The 19592-nt window shown below is 44.9% G+C and overlaps 1 non-coding gene and 1 pseudogene across 1 annotated transcript; both read left to right on the forward strand.

Annotated features, from left to right (window-relative positions):
• The first annotated feature begins 5143 nt into the window (after positions 1 to 5143).
• Positions 5144 to 5312, forward strand: LOC119437784 (U2 spliceosomal RNA; annotated as a pseudogene).
• A 6681-nt stretch (positions 5313 to 11993) lies between these two features.
• LOC119437812 (U2 spliceosomal RNA) lies at positions 11994 to 12182 on the forward strand. Its single transcript, XR_005189542.1, has one exon. It is a non-coding gene; the product is annotated as a U2 spliceosomal RNA (small nuclear RNA).
• Positions 12183 to 19592: the final 7410 nt, after the last annotated feature.

Raw genomic sequence — 19592 nt, forward strand, 5'->3', positions numbered from 1 at the left:
TATGAGTACCGCGGGAACGTGGCGACTTCTTCGTCACCTCTTAGATCCGGATAGCACAAAGTCAGCGTCCACACAACAGCTGGAAAGAATGGCGCATCAATTTGATGGCACTAAGAAAGAACTCTTAGAAGAAGTTAGGAATAGGTACATCAATCCCGCCGGACTTGAACCTCTCCCGGCCTACGGAGGAGGAGAGAATTCGGAATTAGACGCCCGATCTCCCTGGCTGAGGTCAGAGCAGAGATTAATCGGCTAAAGACTAAGTCAGCGGCAGGGCCGGACAGAGTGAGCAACAAAATGCTCCGTAACTTAGACGACAGCTCAATCGCCAACCTCGCAACGTACATGCAGGAGTGCTGGGAGAAGGGGACGATACCGCAGGAGTGGAAACTCGCCGACCTCATTTTCATTCCCAAGCCGGGTAAAAAACTGGGCTTCGAGAACCTCAGGCCTATATCGCTCACCTCCTGCGTGGGTAAGCTTATGGAGCACGTCGTTCAGACGCGGCTGAATAGGTACATGGAGGAAAATGGACTGTATCCGGACACCATGATCGGTTTTCGACCAAAGCTGTCGGCATGCGACGTGATGCTGCAGCTCAAGGATGAAATTATAGACAAGCAAACGCGAGACACGAAAGTGATCGTGGGGTTAGATGTGGCAAAGGCATTTGACAACGTGAGGCACGTGTCTATCTTGGAGAATTTGAACTCACTCAATGTCGGGGAGAAAGTGTACCATTACATCAAGGACTTTCTTACCAACAGGAAAGCCACTCTCAAGATAGGGGAAGAATCTATAGAGAACATTGAACTGGGTAACGTGGGGACGCCGCAGGGCTCGGTTTTATCACCTACCCTCTTCAACATTGCGATGTTGAGACTCCCCGAAAAGTTGGGGGAAATTGATAATCTAAACCACACCATATATGCGGATGACTTAACATTATGGATGAACAAGGGCAGTGATGGGCAAATAGAAAGTTCCCTGCAAATTGCAATTGACATCATCGAGGAGTACCTGAAACCCAAAGGACTTAGATGTTCGGCCGAAAAGTCGGAAGTACTGTTCTTAATGCCCCCCGGAAAACGACGGCTTCACCAAAAGCGCGAGGCTGGCATCCAGCTGTACGTCAACGGCGCAGAGATCCCCGCGGTCGACAGTATCCGCGTCCTCGGGCTGAGGATTCAGGCAAACCGGAAGAACTATGAAACGCTTGCTAGATTAGAAGCCAGTTCAAATCAGACGTGTCGTCTCATCAGACGAATAGCGAACAGGCACGCTGGGATGAAGGAGGCGAATCTCCTGAGGCTAGCGCAAGCCTTCGTAATCAGTAGGATAGTGTACGTGGCACCCTACCTCAAGCTCAGTGGAGCAGAACGGAACAAACTCGAAATAATTATTAGGAAAAGTGTCAAGGTCGCGCTCGGACTCCCCCAGAACACGTCCACCGACAAACTGATGAGGCTAGGGGTATCGAACACTCTCGAGGAACTGATTGAGGCTGCCCTTACCGCGCAGCATCAAAGGCTACTTGGATCTAAAACGGGGAGGAAAATTTTAGAGAAATTGGGCTACGAGCCCAAACATGAGCAAGTGCGCTCAAGAGACATCCCCAGACAGATCAGGGACAAGATAAAAATACCTCCGCTACCCAGAAACATGAACCCTGCCTTTCACGACGGCAGACGTAAAGACAGGGCAGAGGCATTACAAACTAGGTATACTGGTCGACAGGACGTCCTATATACGGACGCTGCAGAATATGACAGCAAAGCGGCATATGCGGCCGTGGCGGTTAGAGAAGATGGAACACCAATGGCGTGCTGCACAGTCAGTGGCGTCGAGACGGTTGAAGCTGAGGAAGTGGCTATAGCCTTGGCCGTCAGCCAAAGGGGGGCAAAGGTGGTCATCAGCGACTCCAAAAACGCCGTGCGAAATTACGAATCGGGGAGGGTGACGGAGACTGCCATCCGTATATTAAACAGGGACGGGGGACCCAGACAGCTTGTTCTGCTCGTTTGGGCACCAGCTCACCAGGGACTTGGAGGGAACGAGGAGGCTCATTCGGTCGCCCGAGGTCTCACTTACCGGTCGACCCCCGGAACCTCCCAAGTCACCGAAACTATGAACAGAAGAGAGGATATGCGCGCATACCAGGAAATCACAGTATACTACAGACTAAATCGACAAATTTACCCGGCAGCGGACAGAACACTCAGTAAGAAAGATGAGCTTATGTGGAGGAAATTACAGACGGGGGTTTTCCCAAACCCCGTACTCTACAGCAAGTGGCATCCAAGAGTATTCGATTCAAAGTGCAAATTCTGTGATGAGGCAGCAAATCTGGTTCACATGGTGTGGACATGTCCGTCTAAGCATGATAGCTCGCGCACTCTAGAATCCTGGGAGGCTTTGCTCCGCAGCCCAGACCCCAACGTCCAGCAGGACATCATCGGTCAAGCCCTTGCTGCTGCTGTGTCTCAAGGTATTCCAGCCGACGGCTAGGGGCGACGGTGGAGAAGGATTTCTCTCCCGACGTTGACTGGTGTTTTTTTAATAAAGTTGTTCCTCCTCCATCCCAAGCAACGCGGAAAGCTACATAACTAAATCTCGCAGAAGATGAAGATTCAGACACACTATACGCACATAATACTTCATCGAGACCTCCCAAACAAACCAGAATAACTGAACTTAAAACAAAAGGAGGCATAATCACGGCAGACACGCAAGAAATTAAAGAAATTATAACAGAACATTTCAAGAGAACCTGTCAGACCGAACACCAGAAACCTAGCAATTACAGATATAACAAACGCCTTCTGCGATGCAATAGAGAACCATAACATAGAGAAGAACTTTGTGTACCCATAACCAAACAAGAATTAAAAACAGTAATTAAATCAATGAAACACACAACAGCTCCTGGACCCGATGGTTTAATGACCGGCTTTTACCATACCTTTTTCGAAGAAACAGCCGACCCTCTTTTACAGATGTTAAATAACTTCATGACCAACAAACAGAAACCAGCATCTTTTAATACAGGGCATGTAACACTTATACCCAAGGAAGGTGCACACACCACAGACCCCGGTGCATGGAGACCTATAACATTATTAAACACAGACTATAAGATACTTACAACAGTACTTTCGAAACGACTAACCAACATTCTTCCGGAATTAATCTCACCCTACCAAGCATCATCAGTCCCAGGCAGGTCAATTTTCACAAACCTAACAATAACAAGGGATGTTTTCGAATACATGCAAAATAAACAACTTCAAGGTTATTATATTACAATAGATCAATCTAAGGCTTTTGACCGTGTAGAACATGACTACCTCATGAAGACTTTACAAGCTTTCGGCCTACCCAACGATTTCACAGAATATATAAAAACACTCTACACAGAAGTTAAAAGCAAAATAATAATAAATGGAGAGCTCACACCAGCAATCCCCATAACACGAGCCGTGAGAAAAGGGTGCGCCCTGTCAGCCCCTTTATTCGTTTTGTCCTTAGACCCCCGTTTAAGAAAAGTAGCTAACTCAAAGAAAATCAGAGGTTTTCCCATGATAGGGCAAGAGGCGGTCAAAATAGCTGCTTATGCAGACGACATAGCATTATTTATCAGAGACACCAGCAGCTTATGTACATTCGAACAAATTTTCTTTGAATATTCACAAATATCAGGCGCCAAATTAAACGCAACAAAAACTAAAGCCCTACTTTTCAGTTCCCCGACAGAAAAACTGCCAGCACACATACAACTTTTAGACACGATTGAAGTGCTTGGAATAGCTTTCAATTCAAATGGAATAGCTCCCACAGCCTGGACAGAAGCGATAAAGAAATCCGAGAAAGTTATCACGGAAGCAGAAAGATACGACCTGTCACTTAAAAGACGCATCGAAATTATCAAGACCAGAGCGTGTGCATACGCATTTGATGTAGCTAAAGTAGCCACGATGCCAAAAAAGACAGCCGCTAAACTAACGAAAATGATATCAAGCTTTTTATGGAATAAAAAAAACCCACCGATCCAAAAACGCATTCTTCAACTACCCGAAAGCAGAGGCGGGCTAAGCTTACCTAACATTTCCTTAATATCCCGTGTAATTAGTACGAAAACCACACAAACATTAGCTGACAATAACACGTATCCCGGAAGAAATCTAATGATATACTGGTTAAGTACTCTAAAGCAAACTTTCTTTTCAGATACATACCACGAACCGACCGCAGAACAACCATCACCTTTTTATCGAACAGTCACAGGAGTCAAAAGAACAATAATACAAGAAACACCACAGCTAGATCTCATGAAAACACCAGTTACAACATTCAGCGAAGAATTCGCCATTCGTGAACTAACAGAAGAAAATGGAAACACAAGGAAAGAAATATGGACACATATAGCCAAAATGAAAGCAACAACCGAAATTAAAGAATACCGAGTGGTGCAGGAAATGGAAAATCTTGCCGACACGACAAAGACTTGCAGCTTGGGGCGTAGTCCCACACGACAAGTGCCCCAACTGCAAAGAAATTTAAACACAAGAACATGCACTCTTCAAGTGCCATGCAGCGAAAGCCACATGGAAACTTGCCAAGACACTCTTACACACAGACATAACAAAGAAAACTGCAAGACAAACACGAATACACAAGTTAATGAGTATCATAGTAATGATGTACATATGGAAGAGAAGGAATCTCGCTGAAGCCACGCGGAAATCTGTAAGAGCGACATTTCGAATGGTAATTTCGAATGGCAACAGTCAGACATTTCGAATGGGAACAGTCAGAAAAGCGAGAATTCATGTTTGGAAAATGCTAAACACTCACACCAACACGGACAAAGAACAAAGTTTTCTGAAGAAGTGGCATACTCGTTTCATTTTAGAAAGAAAAGGCAAACTAGAGATGAACATTGTCCCATTCTAAAAAAAAAAAAAGTAACTGAGTTTGTATATATTGCATGTGAAATCGCTCTTCACCTATGTCATCGATGCGTTCTATAAAAAAAAATAGTATTTTGTATGACTAATATTATATAATGAGCCAATACTATGTGATGCTGTAAACGCGGTACATCAGTGTTTGTGTTGTTACAAGTGTTTCTGTTAAATAAAATTTCCCTTTGTGTAGTACCTGTTCTTATCAGCTTAATATCTGGTATGGCCCTACGATGGGTCTATGATATTAACTTTATTTTTGGAAAGCGGCGCCGTGTACGGGGCTTGCCCTCACGGCGCCACGGGTCGTACCGGCGTTGCACTACAGCCGGGCACGGCCCACTGTTGAGAAAAAAAAACAAAACAGAATTGTGTTCTGGCGTATTGCAAGGGCGAGCGGGTGATTTAAACAGCTGTTCCAACAATCAAGTCGCTGCAGTCGAACTTAAAGTAACCGAAACAACGATCGAGACACTGAGACGTTGTGTGCCCATGTTGGGGGCGCCAAAGGAGCTGCCTCGACGCTTGTTTAGTGACGGCGTGTAGTTGGTTTTCGCTTTCAAACGTAAACACAAGCTGTAGATGGTATAGTATAAACATTATGATGCGTGCGCATCCATCGAACTCACAGCAACTTCTTCGCTCGTTTATTTCAACCAGTAATTCGTACTTTGTGTTTCTCGTGTCGCTATTCACAGGCTCCATGTTGGAGATCAGTCAAGAGGCGGTCAGGTTAACAAACGTCTGTGGTTATCGCTTCTCGGCCTTTTGGCTAAGATCGCTGCCCCCGGGCCAAGAAGAGTCTCCATCCAGTCATCTACGTGCTCCTGGGGACTCGCCTCCCTAGACGAGGACCCCCAGGAATCTACAAGATCCTCTGTATCAGTCGAGCATCGACCACGCGCCCGCCTCCCGTCAGCTACTGCTACAGACGCCACCTTTCGGGCTCTTCAGCAACCTGGCAGACTCCTCTGGCGCACCTAGCTGAGCCTAGGGGATCATCGGATCTTGGACTACCGGCGACAAGCCTTATGTACGACCAAGTTATCTATGGCCCCTCTAAAGTGCCCAGGTCAGCACCATCTGCCGTGAACCTGAGCAAACAGCCAACTACGATCGCCAGCGCAATCGGCCGAGCCTGGATGGATCCAGCAGGCCGAGGCAGCTAGCGCTATCTTCCAGTAAACACAAGACCAACTGTTTCCTAGTCTCGGAGGCCGTGCCAACTGCCCGTCCCGCCCTCCCCCAAAAATATGACAATGCGTCAAGTACCACCCTCTCCCAAGGAACACTGCTTCCTCTTCACAATACCCGACTCCACCATGTCGGTGGACGAAATCATTGACAGCATTGAAGCGGTAACAGGACCCGACGGCGGGCTCTTCCTGCAACATCTCGGAGGCTTCAGATTTTTAGTATGTGCAAAGACACCCGAGCAAGCGACACGTCTGCTAGTAAGTGGAGGCTTCAAAATATCCGAAAACGAAATTCAAGTCGAAGCTGTTGGAACACCATGTGTCCCAGTCAACATTTTCCGACAACATCCGTACATCTCATATGAAACAGTCGCCGCAGCTCTACAACCCTTCGGTAAAGTCCGATCATATATTTCGCAACCATGCACTCAAGGCAAGAAATTTTCACCGGCACACGTGTAGCCAAACTAGAGATGACCAAGCCGGCCCTGAATTTCCTCACAATTCAAGGCTACCGAGCCATGCTTGAATACAGAGGCATGCGCCGAGGGTGTGGCAAATGCAACGAAGAAGGGCACGTAGCTGCCAATTGCCCAACACCTCACTGCGACCGCTGCAAAAGCTATGGCCACAACAGTGGGGAATGTAATGGCAAATGTCGCAAATGTGGCAGAGAACATGCGACTAAAGACTGTTTCCTACCTCGCTCCTACGCGGCTGCAACAAGACAAACCGACAAACCAAGCTCAGAACCCGTAGCCTCAACTTCACAAGCACCTTCCCCAGCTAGGACAATGACAGTCTTAACTAAGACTCCACCAACACGCAGTGCAAGCCTAAAAGCAACGCTTATAAGCGATATGAAAGCAATAGCAGCATCGACAACCCAGACCAGCGCCAACGCAAGCCAAACCTCGGCCGAGTCCGGACACGCAAGCACTGGAAGTTACAATGCTCTAAACGAAGAATCGGACAACAGTTTACAAACCTCATCGGACGAAACAAACAAGTACGCAGAATCACAAGGAAAAACACCGAAAGAATCTGCAGGTGAAAAACCCCGGCACAGGAAATGCCAAAAGCCTACAAGAGGAAAAGCAAGACAAGACTGAAGGCAAAGAAAGCCAGAAATGTAGCACAATGCCCTCACCCACAAATCTTGACGAACGCCCACTGCGACCTATGCTGACCAACATGAATACATCATCCAAAGGCAACACCAACCCAAAGGCCAACAAAGGAACTACTATTACAAGACCCCAAAAAACCAACGAGGGAGACAAAACATCGAAGGCGCAACCCAACTCACATCAAAGCCGAAGATCAACAGGCTACCACTCAAGTGACAGTACCGACAAACTACAAGACCCCTGGCTTCCAGAAGCTGCAACTACACAGCTACCGGATCTTTGACACGAACGATCAAGGTCACAACGGAGACCCAAACCCGAAACGACAAGCAGCAGAGGCGACACGAACAGCGGCAAAGCGTCGCCGACCAAAAAAGCACGCGTCGACTCCCTGGCCAACTCGCAACACTCTTCAACTGAAGATGTAAGTGACAAAGATACGTTCTAATAATCTGTATTATAGCTTCCCCAATACCCAACATGTAGTAACTGTTGTACGCTACTTCCCCTATTTTTCTTCTTGATTGTACCATTGTTGCACATACAATATGATCCCCCCCCCCTCCCCACCAAAAAAAAATCGGCAGAGCAGTGCATCCACAACGAGCAGCGAACAAACAGGCCTCTCTCCGAGACACTCCTTCCCGTCTTTTATCAATGACGTCCTTTTTACGACATCAATTTGAAATGAACACGAAAGGGTGTGTCGTCAATCGAAACACCCTCTCCAGGTCAACATCTCCGATAACTACCATCAGGAAAGAGAGCTTGCGCGCATGCACTGCTTGGCCAATTAACTTGCCCTCGCTCCTTATCTTTGCTTCCATATGTTATATGTCAAACAACCCGAGTTGTACCAACACTTGCATCAGTAAACAGTCATCCTTTTCTTGGGCGAGCCGGAATAGCTCCACCATGAAGTTAACCGTCGAGATATCATTCGATAAACACTACACAAAGGCTCAAAGATGAAAGAAAAAATAAACCGCAAGCATCCCACAACTCTTATCGCTTTGCCGCGCCGCAGAGAAACGACAAGTAACCATGCACAAAGAGCGTTCGTTAAGTAGAAGGCGACCCACGCTGTTATTCCACATCCTTTTTTCCTGCTTTGTCCTATCAATCCTTTGCGTAAACATGCCCCAACTTAACGTAATGTCATTTAACGTTCGAGGTTTCAGAGACCCAGACAAACAACGTGAAATAATCGATCTAGCCAGACAAAAACAAATCGACATTCTATGTATCCAGGAAACAAGTTTCAGAACATCAAGAGATGTGTTGGAATTCCGGCACAGATTCGGCATGGATACCTTCTTCTCCTTGACGGAAGCTCGTTGCCGCGGCACAGGAATAATTTTCATATCCAATAGATTTAGAGAAAGCGCGCACTTCACAAGTGACACGGAAGGGAGAGTAATAGTGGTAGACATTTTTGTCGACAGGAAAAGAACACGCATAATAAATGTATATGCATCGGTAACACGAAGCCTAACGAATAATTTCTTCAAAAATTCGGCTTTAAGATACATGTTAGAGCCGAGGCAGTACATCATCCTAGGGGATTTCAATTGTCTATTGGATAAAATGCGCGACATATGAGGCCCAGGACAGGGCGCGTCCAATTACCACACAAAGGAACCAAGAAACTTACTCACACAAAACCAAATGTCAGACACATGTATCTTAAAACACGTGGATATTTTCGAACCTACACGAACTTCCAGACATAGAGCGAGCAGACTTGATAGGATTTACATAACGCAAGCTTTAATACAACAGCTAGAAAATTGTCAAGTGGTAACTCTATCACCTGAACTCTCCCACATCAGCGACCACAAACCTGTATCAGTCACAATCAAAGGCAATTCAGGTAGAGCAAGCAATGAAAACACGTGGAATGCCGCTCTCTTACACGATATTCAAAGCCAAGAAGAGATGAAAACAGAAATACAACGCACTATACAAGCACATAACACACAACTCGATAAGACATGGGATGAACTGAAAGAAGAATGGAGAGAAATCTTGAAAACCGCAGGGCGAAATAGATGCATGAGGATAACGAAAACGCTCAATGAAATTCTGAGAATTAGAATCATAGAGAGAGGAGGTCAACTAGCGTTCTCCACACAAGAGTACATTGACATCATGAAGATAAAATATGAAGAAACCATACGAGAATCCTCCAAAGCAAGTCAAACTGCAGCTCAGCTTAAACTTTCCGAAGATGAGTGTACGGACGCATTATATGCTCACAACACTACATCAAGGGAGTCAAAACAAACCAGAATAAGGAAGATCAGATCAAGAAATGGAGAGATTACGTCAGACCCTCAAAAAATCAAAGAAGCTATAGAAGAACATTTTACAAGTATCTTTCATAGAGAAAACATTAATAAATCAGACAACTATAGAGAAATAACAAACACTTTTTGCAACACACTAGATAAACACAACATAGAGAATGATGCCCTTTGTGCACCAGTCACAAAACAAGAATTAAAAACAATCATTAAATCAATGAAGCATACAACAGCACCGGGTCCCGATGGATTGATGACAGGGTTCTATCACACCTTCTTCGAAGAAATAGCAGATGAGTTTCTTGGAATGCTAAACAACTTCATCATAAACAAACAGAAACCAGAATCTTTTAACACAGGTCATTTCACACTTATACTGAAAGAAGGAGGGGATCCCACAGATGCCGGCACATGGAGACCCATCACACTGTTAAATACAGATTATAAGATACTCACAATGCTACTTTCCAAACAACTCGCGAGCCTCTTTCCCAACCTGATATCTATCAAGCGTCCTCAGTACCTGGCAGGTCAATTTTTGCAACCTTGACATTAACAAGAGACGTGTTTACATACATGCAGCAATAAGGAATTCAGGGCTTCTACATAACAATCGACCAATCCAAAGCCTTTGACAGAGTTGAACACGATTACCTGATCAATATTTTAGAAGCGTACGGACTGCCAAAAAATTTCGTAGACTATATAAGGAGCCTCTACACTGACATACAAAACAAAATATTATTAAACAGTGACATCACACAAGCCATCACGATAACTAGAGGAGTCAGGCAAGGCTGTGCCCTATCAGCACCACTTTTTGTTTTATCCCTGGATCCACTCTTAAGACAAGTAGCCGCATCCGAAAAAATCAGAGGCTTCCCGATGACAGGACAAGAGACTGTCAAAATTGCCGCCTACGCAGATGACATCGCCTTATTCCTTAGAGATACCAGCAGTTTATGTACATTCGAACAGATTTTTCACAAATTCTCACAAATATCAGGTGCCAAACTAAACCCAAACAAAAGCAAAGCCTTAGTATTCGGATCCCCCACAGAAAAATTACCTGAAAACATACAATTACTAGACACAGTAAAAGTACTAGGTATAAGCTTCAACACAAATGGAGTATCAGCAAAAACCTGGACAGAAGCGTTAAACAAATCTGAAAAAGTCCTTACAGAGGCAGCCAAATATAACCTCTCCCTTAAAGGACGAATAGAAATAATAAAAACCAAAGCTTGTGCCTATGCATCTTATGCAGCAAAAATTTGCCTAATGCCAAGACACCCAGCAGTCAAATTAACTAGCATGACCTCTAGCTTTTTATGGAACCAAAAGCCACCACCAATCCAGAAACACATCCTCCACTTACCAGAAGACAGAGGAGGACTAAGTTTACCGAACATGCCTCTAATCGCACGCATAATAAGTACAAAGACAATACAGACACTAGCAGATAACATCACATACCCCGGAAGAAACTTAATGGTATATTGGTTAAGCAATTTAAAGAAAACCTTTATCACAGAAACACATAATGGACCCACAGCCGAAATTCCACTCCCCTTTTACAGAGCAGTGACGGGAACCAAAAAGACGATATCTCAAGAAACACCGACACTAGATCTCAAGAAAACCTCTATAAAAACTTTCAGCGAAGAATTTGCCACCTCAAAATATCAAACGAAGAAATGAAAAGGTCCGAAAAAAGTAAATGGGCATACTTAACCAGACTGAGAATGCCAGATGAAGTGAGAGAATTTGAATGGTGCAGACAATGGAAAATTCTACCAACAAGAGAAAGACTGGCTGCCTGGGGATTTGTCCCAAACGAACGATGCCCAAATTATAACGAAACAGAAACAGTTGACCACGCCATCTTCACATGTCACGCAGCCCAAGCCACTTGGAAACTTGCAAAAAAGATGCTACACATAGACACAACAAAAAAATCAAGACCTGGAACACAAATACACGACCTACTAAGAATAACCCTAATGATGTTTATATGGAAAAGAAGAAACCTTGCCGAAGCAACACGAAGACTAAAGAGAGCGACATTTCCACCTCTCAGAAAAAGAAGACTTCTAGTGTACAAGTTTATGAATGCCCGAACACAACTGAACAAACAAGACAACTTTCTGAGAAAATGGCACACACGTTTTATCACCGAAAGAAACGGTAAACTTGAGCTGAGTAGTGCTCCCTTCTAAAAAAAAAACTGTGAGACAAACCCCAATGCGGGCTCCACAAGTGAACAAAATGGTTTTCTACTGAACAACAACGTGTAAAAAAAAATTATTTTGTTTGTATGCTTTCTTGTGTGATAGTGTAGAAATCCTGTGTATACCGCACCGAGTTGTGCATCTGTTACCCATGTGAAATGTTCTAATTGTTTTGGCGATAATAAACTTCCCCTTGTGTAGTACCTGTTCTTATCAGCTTAATATCTGGTATGGCCCTATGATGGGTCTATGATATTACCTTATTTTTGGAAAGCGGCGCCGTGTACGGGGCTTGCCCTCATGGTGCCACGGGTCGTTCCGGCGTTGCACTACAGCAGGGCACGGCCCACTGTCGAGAAAAAAAGAAACAGAATTGTGTTGTGCAAGGGCGAGCGGGTAATCTAAACAGCTGTTCCAACAATCAAGTCACTGCAGTCGAACTTAATGTAACCGAAACAACGATCGAGACACCGCGACGTTGTGTGCCCATGTCGGGGGCGCCAAAGGAGCTGACTCGACGCATGGTTAGTGCCGGCGTGTAGTTGGTTTTCGCTTTCAAACGTAAACACAACAAGCTCTAGATGGTGTAATATAAACGTTAAGATGCGTGCACATTCATCGAACTCCCAGCAACTTCTTCGCTCGTTTATTTCAACCAGTAATTCGTACTTTGTGTTTCTCGTGTCGCTATTCACCGGCTCCATGTTGGAGATCAGTCAAGAGGCGGTCAGGTTGACGAACGTCTGTGGTTATCGCTTCTCGGCCTTTTGGCTAAGATCACTGCCCCCGGGCCGAGAAGAGTTTTTCGACGAGTCATCTGCGAGTGCCTGGGGTCTCGCCCTCAAGACGAGGACCCCCAGGGCACCCTCAAGATCATCCTTGACCAGCTGCGCACACTCCTGGCGCCCCCTAGCTGAGCCTTGGGAACCATCGTATCTTCAAGCACCGGCGACAAGCCGGTTATCTCCTGCCCATTCCAAGCGCTCCGGTCAGCACCATCTGCCGGGCCCCAGAGCAACCAGTCAGTGAAGAACGTCAGCGCCATCGGCCGAGCCTGGATGGGTCCAGCAGGCCGAGGCAGCTAGCAAGAACCACATCCAAGTAAGCACGAGATTATCAGTTGGACAAGATTAGAAGGCCATGTGGTACGCCCACTCTGCTTTTCTTTTCCCAATAAAATGGCTTCACACCAAGTTCCGCCCCCTCCCAAGGAACATTGTTTCTTGTTCACGGTACCAGATTCTACCACATCTGTGGATGACATTATCGACAGCGTAGAAGAAGTTACAGGCGCCATGGCGTACTGTTCTTGCAACATCTTGCAGGTTTCAAGTTCCTCGTGTGTGTCAAGACACCTGAACAGGCAACACAGCTACTTGTTCAGGGAAGCTTTAAGATAAGTGAAAATGAAATCCAATTGAAGCAGCGGGTACGACATGCGTACCAGTAAACATTTTTCGCCTTCCACTGTACATCTCGCGTGAAGTAGTAACAGCTGCACTTCAACCGTTTGGCAAAGTCCGAGATGTTACGTTCGCAGCCATGCACTTAAGGCAAGGAGTATTCAGTGGCACATGCGTTGCCAAACTAGAAATGACCAAGCCAGCCCCAAATTTTCTAACTATCCAAGGCCACAGAGCCATGTTGGAATATAGGGGCATGCGCCGCGTATGCGGCAAGTGCAATGAAGAAGGCCACGTGGCAGCGAACTGCACAACACCGCACTGCGATCGCTGCAAGAGCTATGGCCATAACATTACGTAATGTACGGGGGAAATGCCGTAGATGCGGCAGGGAACATTCTACGAAGGACTGTTTTCTACCAAGGTCTTACGCGGCAGCAATAAGATCAAGCGAAGAGAAAAATGCAGAGCTTGCAGCATCCACTTCGCTAGCACTTCGCTAGCACAAAGATCACCGACAAGACAAATTACCATCTTGAAGAAACAAACGACACCATCAAGAAGTGCAACACTAAAATCAACGTTCCTAAATGACTTAGAAGAGATGGGGACCATCAAAACGACGACAAACAGTACCAGCACAAGCCAAACCCCAACTGGAACAACAAGCGCAAGTCAAAGCGCAGCCTCAAGCGGGCAATTGGACGACGCGCGGAAAATTCCGTCCTACGCCGTAACGCCCCCGAAGCAGCCCCAAAAGCTGGAAAATGAGAACAACTCTCGTACAGGAAACGTTGATGACACCCAAAAGAAACAAGAGGAAACAGAGGGCAGCAGCCGGAAACCCATCTCAACATCATCATCAGAAAACATGGACAATCGACCCCTAAGACCAATGATGAATATCACCACACGGTTAGGGAGCAAGAAAAACAACAACCAAAAGAACGCCCAAGAGACGACGACCACAAGGAACACCAAGCCCAATGAAGCCGGAAACATCGGCAAAAACACCGCCAAAGGCCACCAAAGCAGAAGATCATCAAGTAATGACACCTCAACAGACAGCACAGATCCCTTAAGAGAATCATGGATACCAGAGGCTGCGACTACAAGCCTTCCAGAACTTCGACGCGACCGTTCCAGGTCCCAGCAAAGGCCTCAACCGGAATCAACTAGCAGTGGAGGTGACGCATCCAGTGCCAAAGCCTCGAGTACCAAGAAACCACGGGTGGAATCTCCGGCCAACTCGCACTACTCGTCTGTGGACGATGTAAGTGATAATGACATGTTCTAATTTATTTATTTTTGTTTGACACAATATTGATCATACACATTGCGCAGTGTTTTACACATGCTATGGCAAATCCCCTTTTGGTTTCCTTGCTTTAATGCGCTTCCCACACTACAATGCCGGAACAACACAATCGACTGAGCAGGGCACTTTTCAAGCAGATTTCTGCCAGCCCTTTCTTTAAAACAAACCTTTCCTTTACGGTTTTCTTTCACTAATGGTGCCGCTAGAGGGCAACACAGCACAGCTAACATTGATTAAGAACGGCCGAACAGAGGCACTCCCTCTCCCCTAGTGTTTTATCACAGGGCCGTCTCGCCCACTTGAACTGGCCTAATTTCCGAAACCGTCGGCGCGAAACATGCGCACGCGCACAGGCACTGCCCTGCCGATAAACTGGCGCTTATCCTATTTCACCAATGTCACATGGCACGTGTCAAACTGCCTGAACTATGAACTTGTATCAGTACAAGATCGACAAGTTCCTCTGATGCAAACCCGGAATAGCCGCATGCCAAAAAAAAAGGGCAACACGCACATGCACATAACATTAACTTTCTAAGCCATAATGAACTGAAACACAATGAATGATAAGGAGCACTCTCCTATGCCACACTTTACATCCACTGTCGCTCTTATTTCCTATTCTGATGTGTAGTAGCACGGTCGACCGATGCAAAACAATCATGCACAACGGGCATCTGTTAAGTAAGGAGGGGCATCTTCCAGTCCTTTTTCAAATAGTTTTTTTCCTTTCTTTTGCTCTTGTCCTTGCACCAAGATATGTCCAAACTAAACATTATGTCATTTAATGTACGGGGATTCAGAGACACGGACAAGCAAAGAGAGATAATCCATTTCTGTAAGCAAAACCAAACAGACATCCTGTGCATACAAGAAACAAATTTCAGAGCACCAAGAGACGTAATAAATTTCAAAAATATATTCGGACTAGATGCCTTTTCCTCATTAACAGATGCCCGTTCCTGTGGTACAGGTATAATTTTTCTTTCAACTAAATACAGAGAAAGTGCACACTACACATGTGACACTGAGGGGAGAATAACAGTGGTGGACATTTTTGTAGATGAAAAAAGAGTAAGGATAATTAGTGCATACGCACCCGTGACGAGAAGTCTCACGAACAAATTCTTTTAAAAATTAAGAACGTATTTACTAGAACCACGGCAGCACATCATTCTTGGAGACTTTAACTGCGTTCTAGACACAATACGGGACATAACAGGACCAGGACAAGGGGCGTCTAATTACCGCGCAAAAGAGTTGAGGGAGATACTAAACCAGCACAGATTATCAGATACATGGATTCTGAAGCACACAGACATTTTCGAACCCACAAGAACATCACGACACACAGCCAGCAGATTAGATAGAATTTATATAGCCCCTACCTTAACACCGCAACTAGAAAACTGTCAAATACATACGTTGCCACCAGAACTCTTGTACATCAGCGATCACAAACCTGTATCGGCCATTATTAAAGGCAGCCCAGGAAGATTAAGAAATCAGAACACTTGGTGAATGAACTCTGCCCTTTTACATGACACACAAAGTCGGGAGGAAATCACAAAAGAAATACAACGCACATTACAAGAACAAAACCAACACCACACTAAAGAATGGGACGAAATAAAAGAAGAATGGAAAGGGGGGGGGGAAATCCCCAAAACAGCCGGACGAAATTGATGCAAACGCATAACAGAAACTCTCACCGAAATATTAAGAAGAATCAGAATTATAGAAAGAGGGGGAGAATTAACTTTTACAACTCAAGAATACCTAGAGGTGATGAAGACAAAATACGATCAAACAATACGAGAAGCATCCCAAGCAACGTGGAAAGCTACACAACAAAAGCTCGCGGAAGATGATGATACAGACACACTATACACACGTAATACTTCATCGAGACCTCCCAAACAAACCAGAATAACTGAAGTTAGAATAAAAGAAGGCATAATCACGACAGACGCACAAGAAATCAAAGAAATTATAACAGAAGATTTCACGAAAATCTGTCAAACCGAACACCACAAACCTAGCAATTACAGAGATATAACAAACGCCTTCTACGGCACAATAGAAAACCATAACATAGATAGAGAAGAACTTTGTGCACCTATAACCAAACAAGAATTAAAAACAGTAATTAAATCAATGAAACATACAACAGCTCCTGGACCAGATGGTTTAATGACCGGCTTTTACCATACCTTTTTCGAAGAAATAGCCGACACACTGCTGCAAATGTTAAATAACTTCATTAACAACAAACAGAAACCCACATCATTTATTACAGGGCACGTAACACTTATACCAAAAGAAGGCGCAGACACCACAGACCCCGGTGCGTGGAGACCTATAACATTATTAAACACATACTATAAGATACTTACAACAGTGCTTTCAAAACGATTACAGAACATTGTCCCAGAATTAATCTCACCCTACCAAACAGCTTCAGTTCAAGGTAGATCCATTTTTGCAACATTAACATTAACAAGGAATGTATTTGCTACATGCAAAATAAACAACTTCAGGGTTATTACATTACAGTAGATCAATCGAAGGCGTTTGACCATGTAGACCATGATTATCTCATGAGGACTTTAAAAGCTTTCGGCCTACCCAATGATTTTATAGATTAAATTAAGAGACTGTACACAGGAATTAAAAGCAAAATAATAATAAATGGAGATCTCACACCAAGAATCTCCAGAACACGGGGTGTGAGACAAGGGTGCGCTCTGTCAGCCCGTTTATTCGTTTTGTACTTAGATCCCCTTTTAAGAAAAGTAGCTAATTCAATAAAAATTAGAGGTTTTTCCTTGATAGGACAAGAGATGATCAAAATAGCCGCTTACGCAGACGACATAGCATTATTTATCAGAGACACCAGCAGCTTATGCACTTTCGAACAAATCTTTGAATATTCACAGATATCCGGCGCCCAATTAAACGCAACAAAAGCTAAAGCCCTACTTTTCGGTTCCCCGACAGAGAAGCTGCCAGCACACATACAACTTTTAGGCACGATAAAAGTACTTGGAATAACTTTCAATTCGAACGGAATAGCTCCCAAAGCCTGGATGGAGGCGATAAAGAAATCTGAAAAAGTTATCACAGAAACAGAAAGATATGATCTGTCTCTTAAAGGGCGCATAGAAATTATTAAGACCAGAGTATGCGCATACTGATTTTATGTGGCTAAAGTGACCACGATGCAAAACAGGCAGCTGCCAAATTAACCAAAATGATATCAAGCCTTTTATGGAATAAAAAGAGCCCACCGATCCAAAAACACATTCTTCAACTACCCGAAAACAGAGGTGGATTAAGCTTACCTAACATTTCCTTAATATCCCGTGTAATGAGTACGAAAACCGCACAAACATTAGCTGACAATAACATGTATCCTGGAAGAAATCTAATGATATACTGGTTAAGTACTCTAATGAAAACTTTCCAGATACACACCATGGACCGACCGCAGAACAGCCACTACATTTTTATCGAACAGTCACGGCAGTCAAAACAACAATAACACAAGAAACACCCGAACTAGATCTCATGAAAACACCAGTTAAAACATTCATTGAAGAATTCGCCAACTATCAACAGAAGGAAATGGAAAAACAGAGAAAGAAAAATGAACACAAATTGCCAAAATGAACACAACAGAAGTTAAAGAATTCGAGTGGCACAGAAATTGGAAAATCTTGTCCACACGACAAAGACTGGCAGCTTGGGGCATAGTCCCACACGACAAGTGCCCCAACTGCAAAGAAACTGAAACACAAGAACACGCACTCTTCAAGTGCCATGCGGCGCAAGCCACATGGAAACTTGCCAACACACTATTACACGTAGATATATCACAAAATTCATCAAGACAAACACGTATACACAAATTCATAAGTATAATAGTAATGATGCACATTTGGAACCGTAGAAGTCTCGCTGAAGCCACTAGAAAACCTATAAAGGCGACGTTCCCAACAATAAGAAAAGCGAGGATACATGTGTTGAAATCACTAAATGCGCACAAGAACACCAACAAAGAACAAAATTTTCGAAAGAAGTGGCACACTCGTTTCATTTTCGAAAGAAAAGGTCAATTAGAACCATTCTAAATATATATATATATATATATATATATATATATTGTGAGCAAAATATTCATCCTTCATCTTCTTCACCTGTACATAACCATCATCACGGTGCGCATCGTCTTGGTTCAGCGCGTGGCTCAGCCGAATAAAGGCGACGAGACAACAGCTGTGTTGCTGCCTTACAAAGTGGTGGAGATTGCTTTCAATCCCATAGACCTCTACGACGTCGAGTTCCACTGGAGCTTCGTTCGGGTCGCCGTTTGCTCCACCTGTCCACTGCCATGAACCAAGTACCGCAACCCGGAGCCTCCGACATCACCCCCGCTGCCCCCCAACCAGCCGCCTCCGTATGGACCGTTACCGCACCGCAGCGTGACCCCACTATATTCTCTGGTCTCCCGCGCGACGACGTCGAGGACTCGCTGGAGAACTATGACCGAGTGAGTGAGTACAACCACTGGGACGACACTCAAAAACTTCGCCACGTCGCCTTCTACCTGTCCCACGTCGCGAAGACGTGGTTCTTTAACCATGAGAGCGCCTTGCCCGATTGGACCACCTTCCAGCACCAAGTCCGGAAGATTTTCGGAACGCCATCCATCCGTTCTGATGTTTCAAAGCGGCAGCGCGATGCGCGCATGCAACAGCCAGGGGAGACGTACACTTCGTACATTGAAGACGTCCTTTCCCTTTGCCGCCGCGTCGACGCGTCAATGAGCGAGACTGATCGCGTTCGACACATTCCAAAAGGCATTGGACACGTTGCGTTTAACGCACTGGCAGTTAAAAACCCCACTACCGTAGACGATGTCATCGCGACCTGCCTGCATCTGGATACACTACAAGCCATCCGGTTACAGCCAGACGTCTGTGACACGCGACCTTCTTCGGATGCTGATTTGCCCACGTTGATTCAGGCTCTGATCCGCGAA

This window comes from Dermacentor silvarum, chromosome 1, assembly GCF_013339745.2.
Source record: "Dermacentor silvarum isolate Dsil-2018 chromosome 1, BIME_Dsil_1.4, whole genome shotgun sequence".
Lineage (NCBI taxonomy): Eukaryota > Metazoa > Arthropoda > Arachnida > Ixodida > Ixodidae > Dermacentor > Dermacentor silvarum.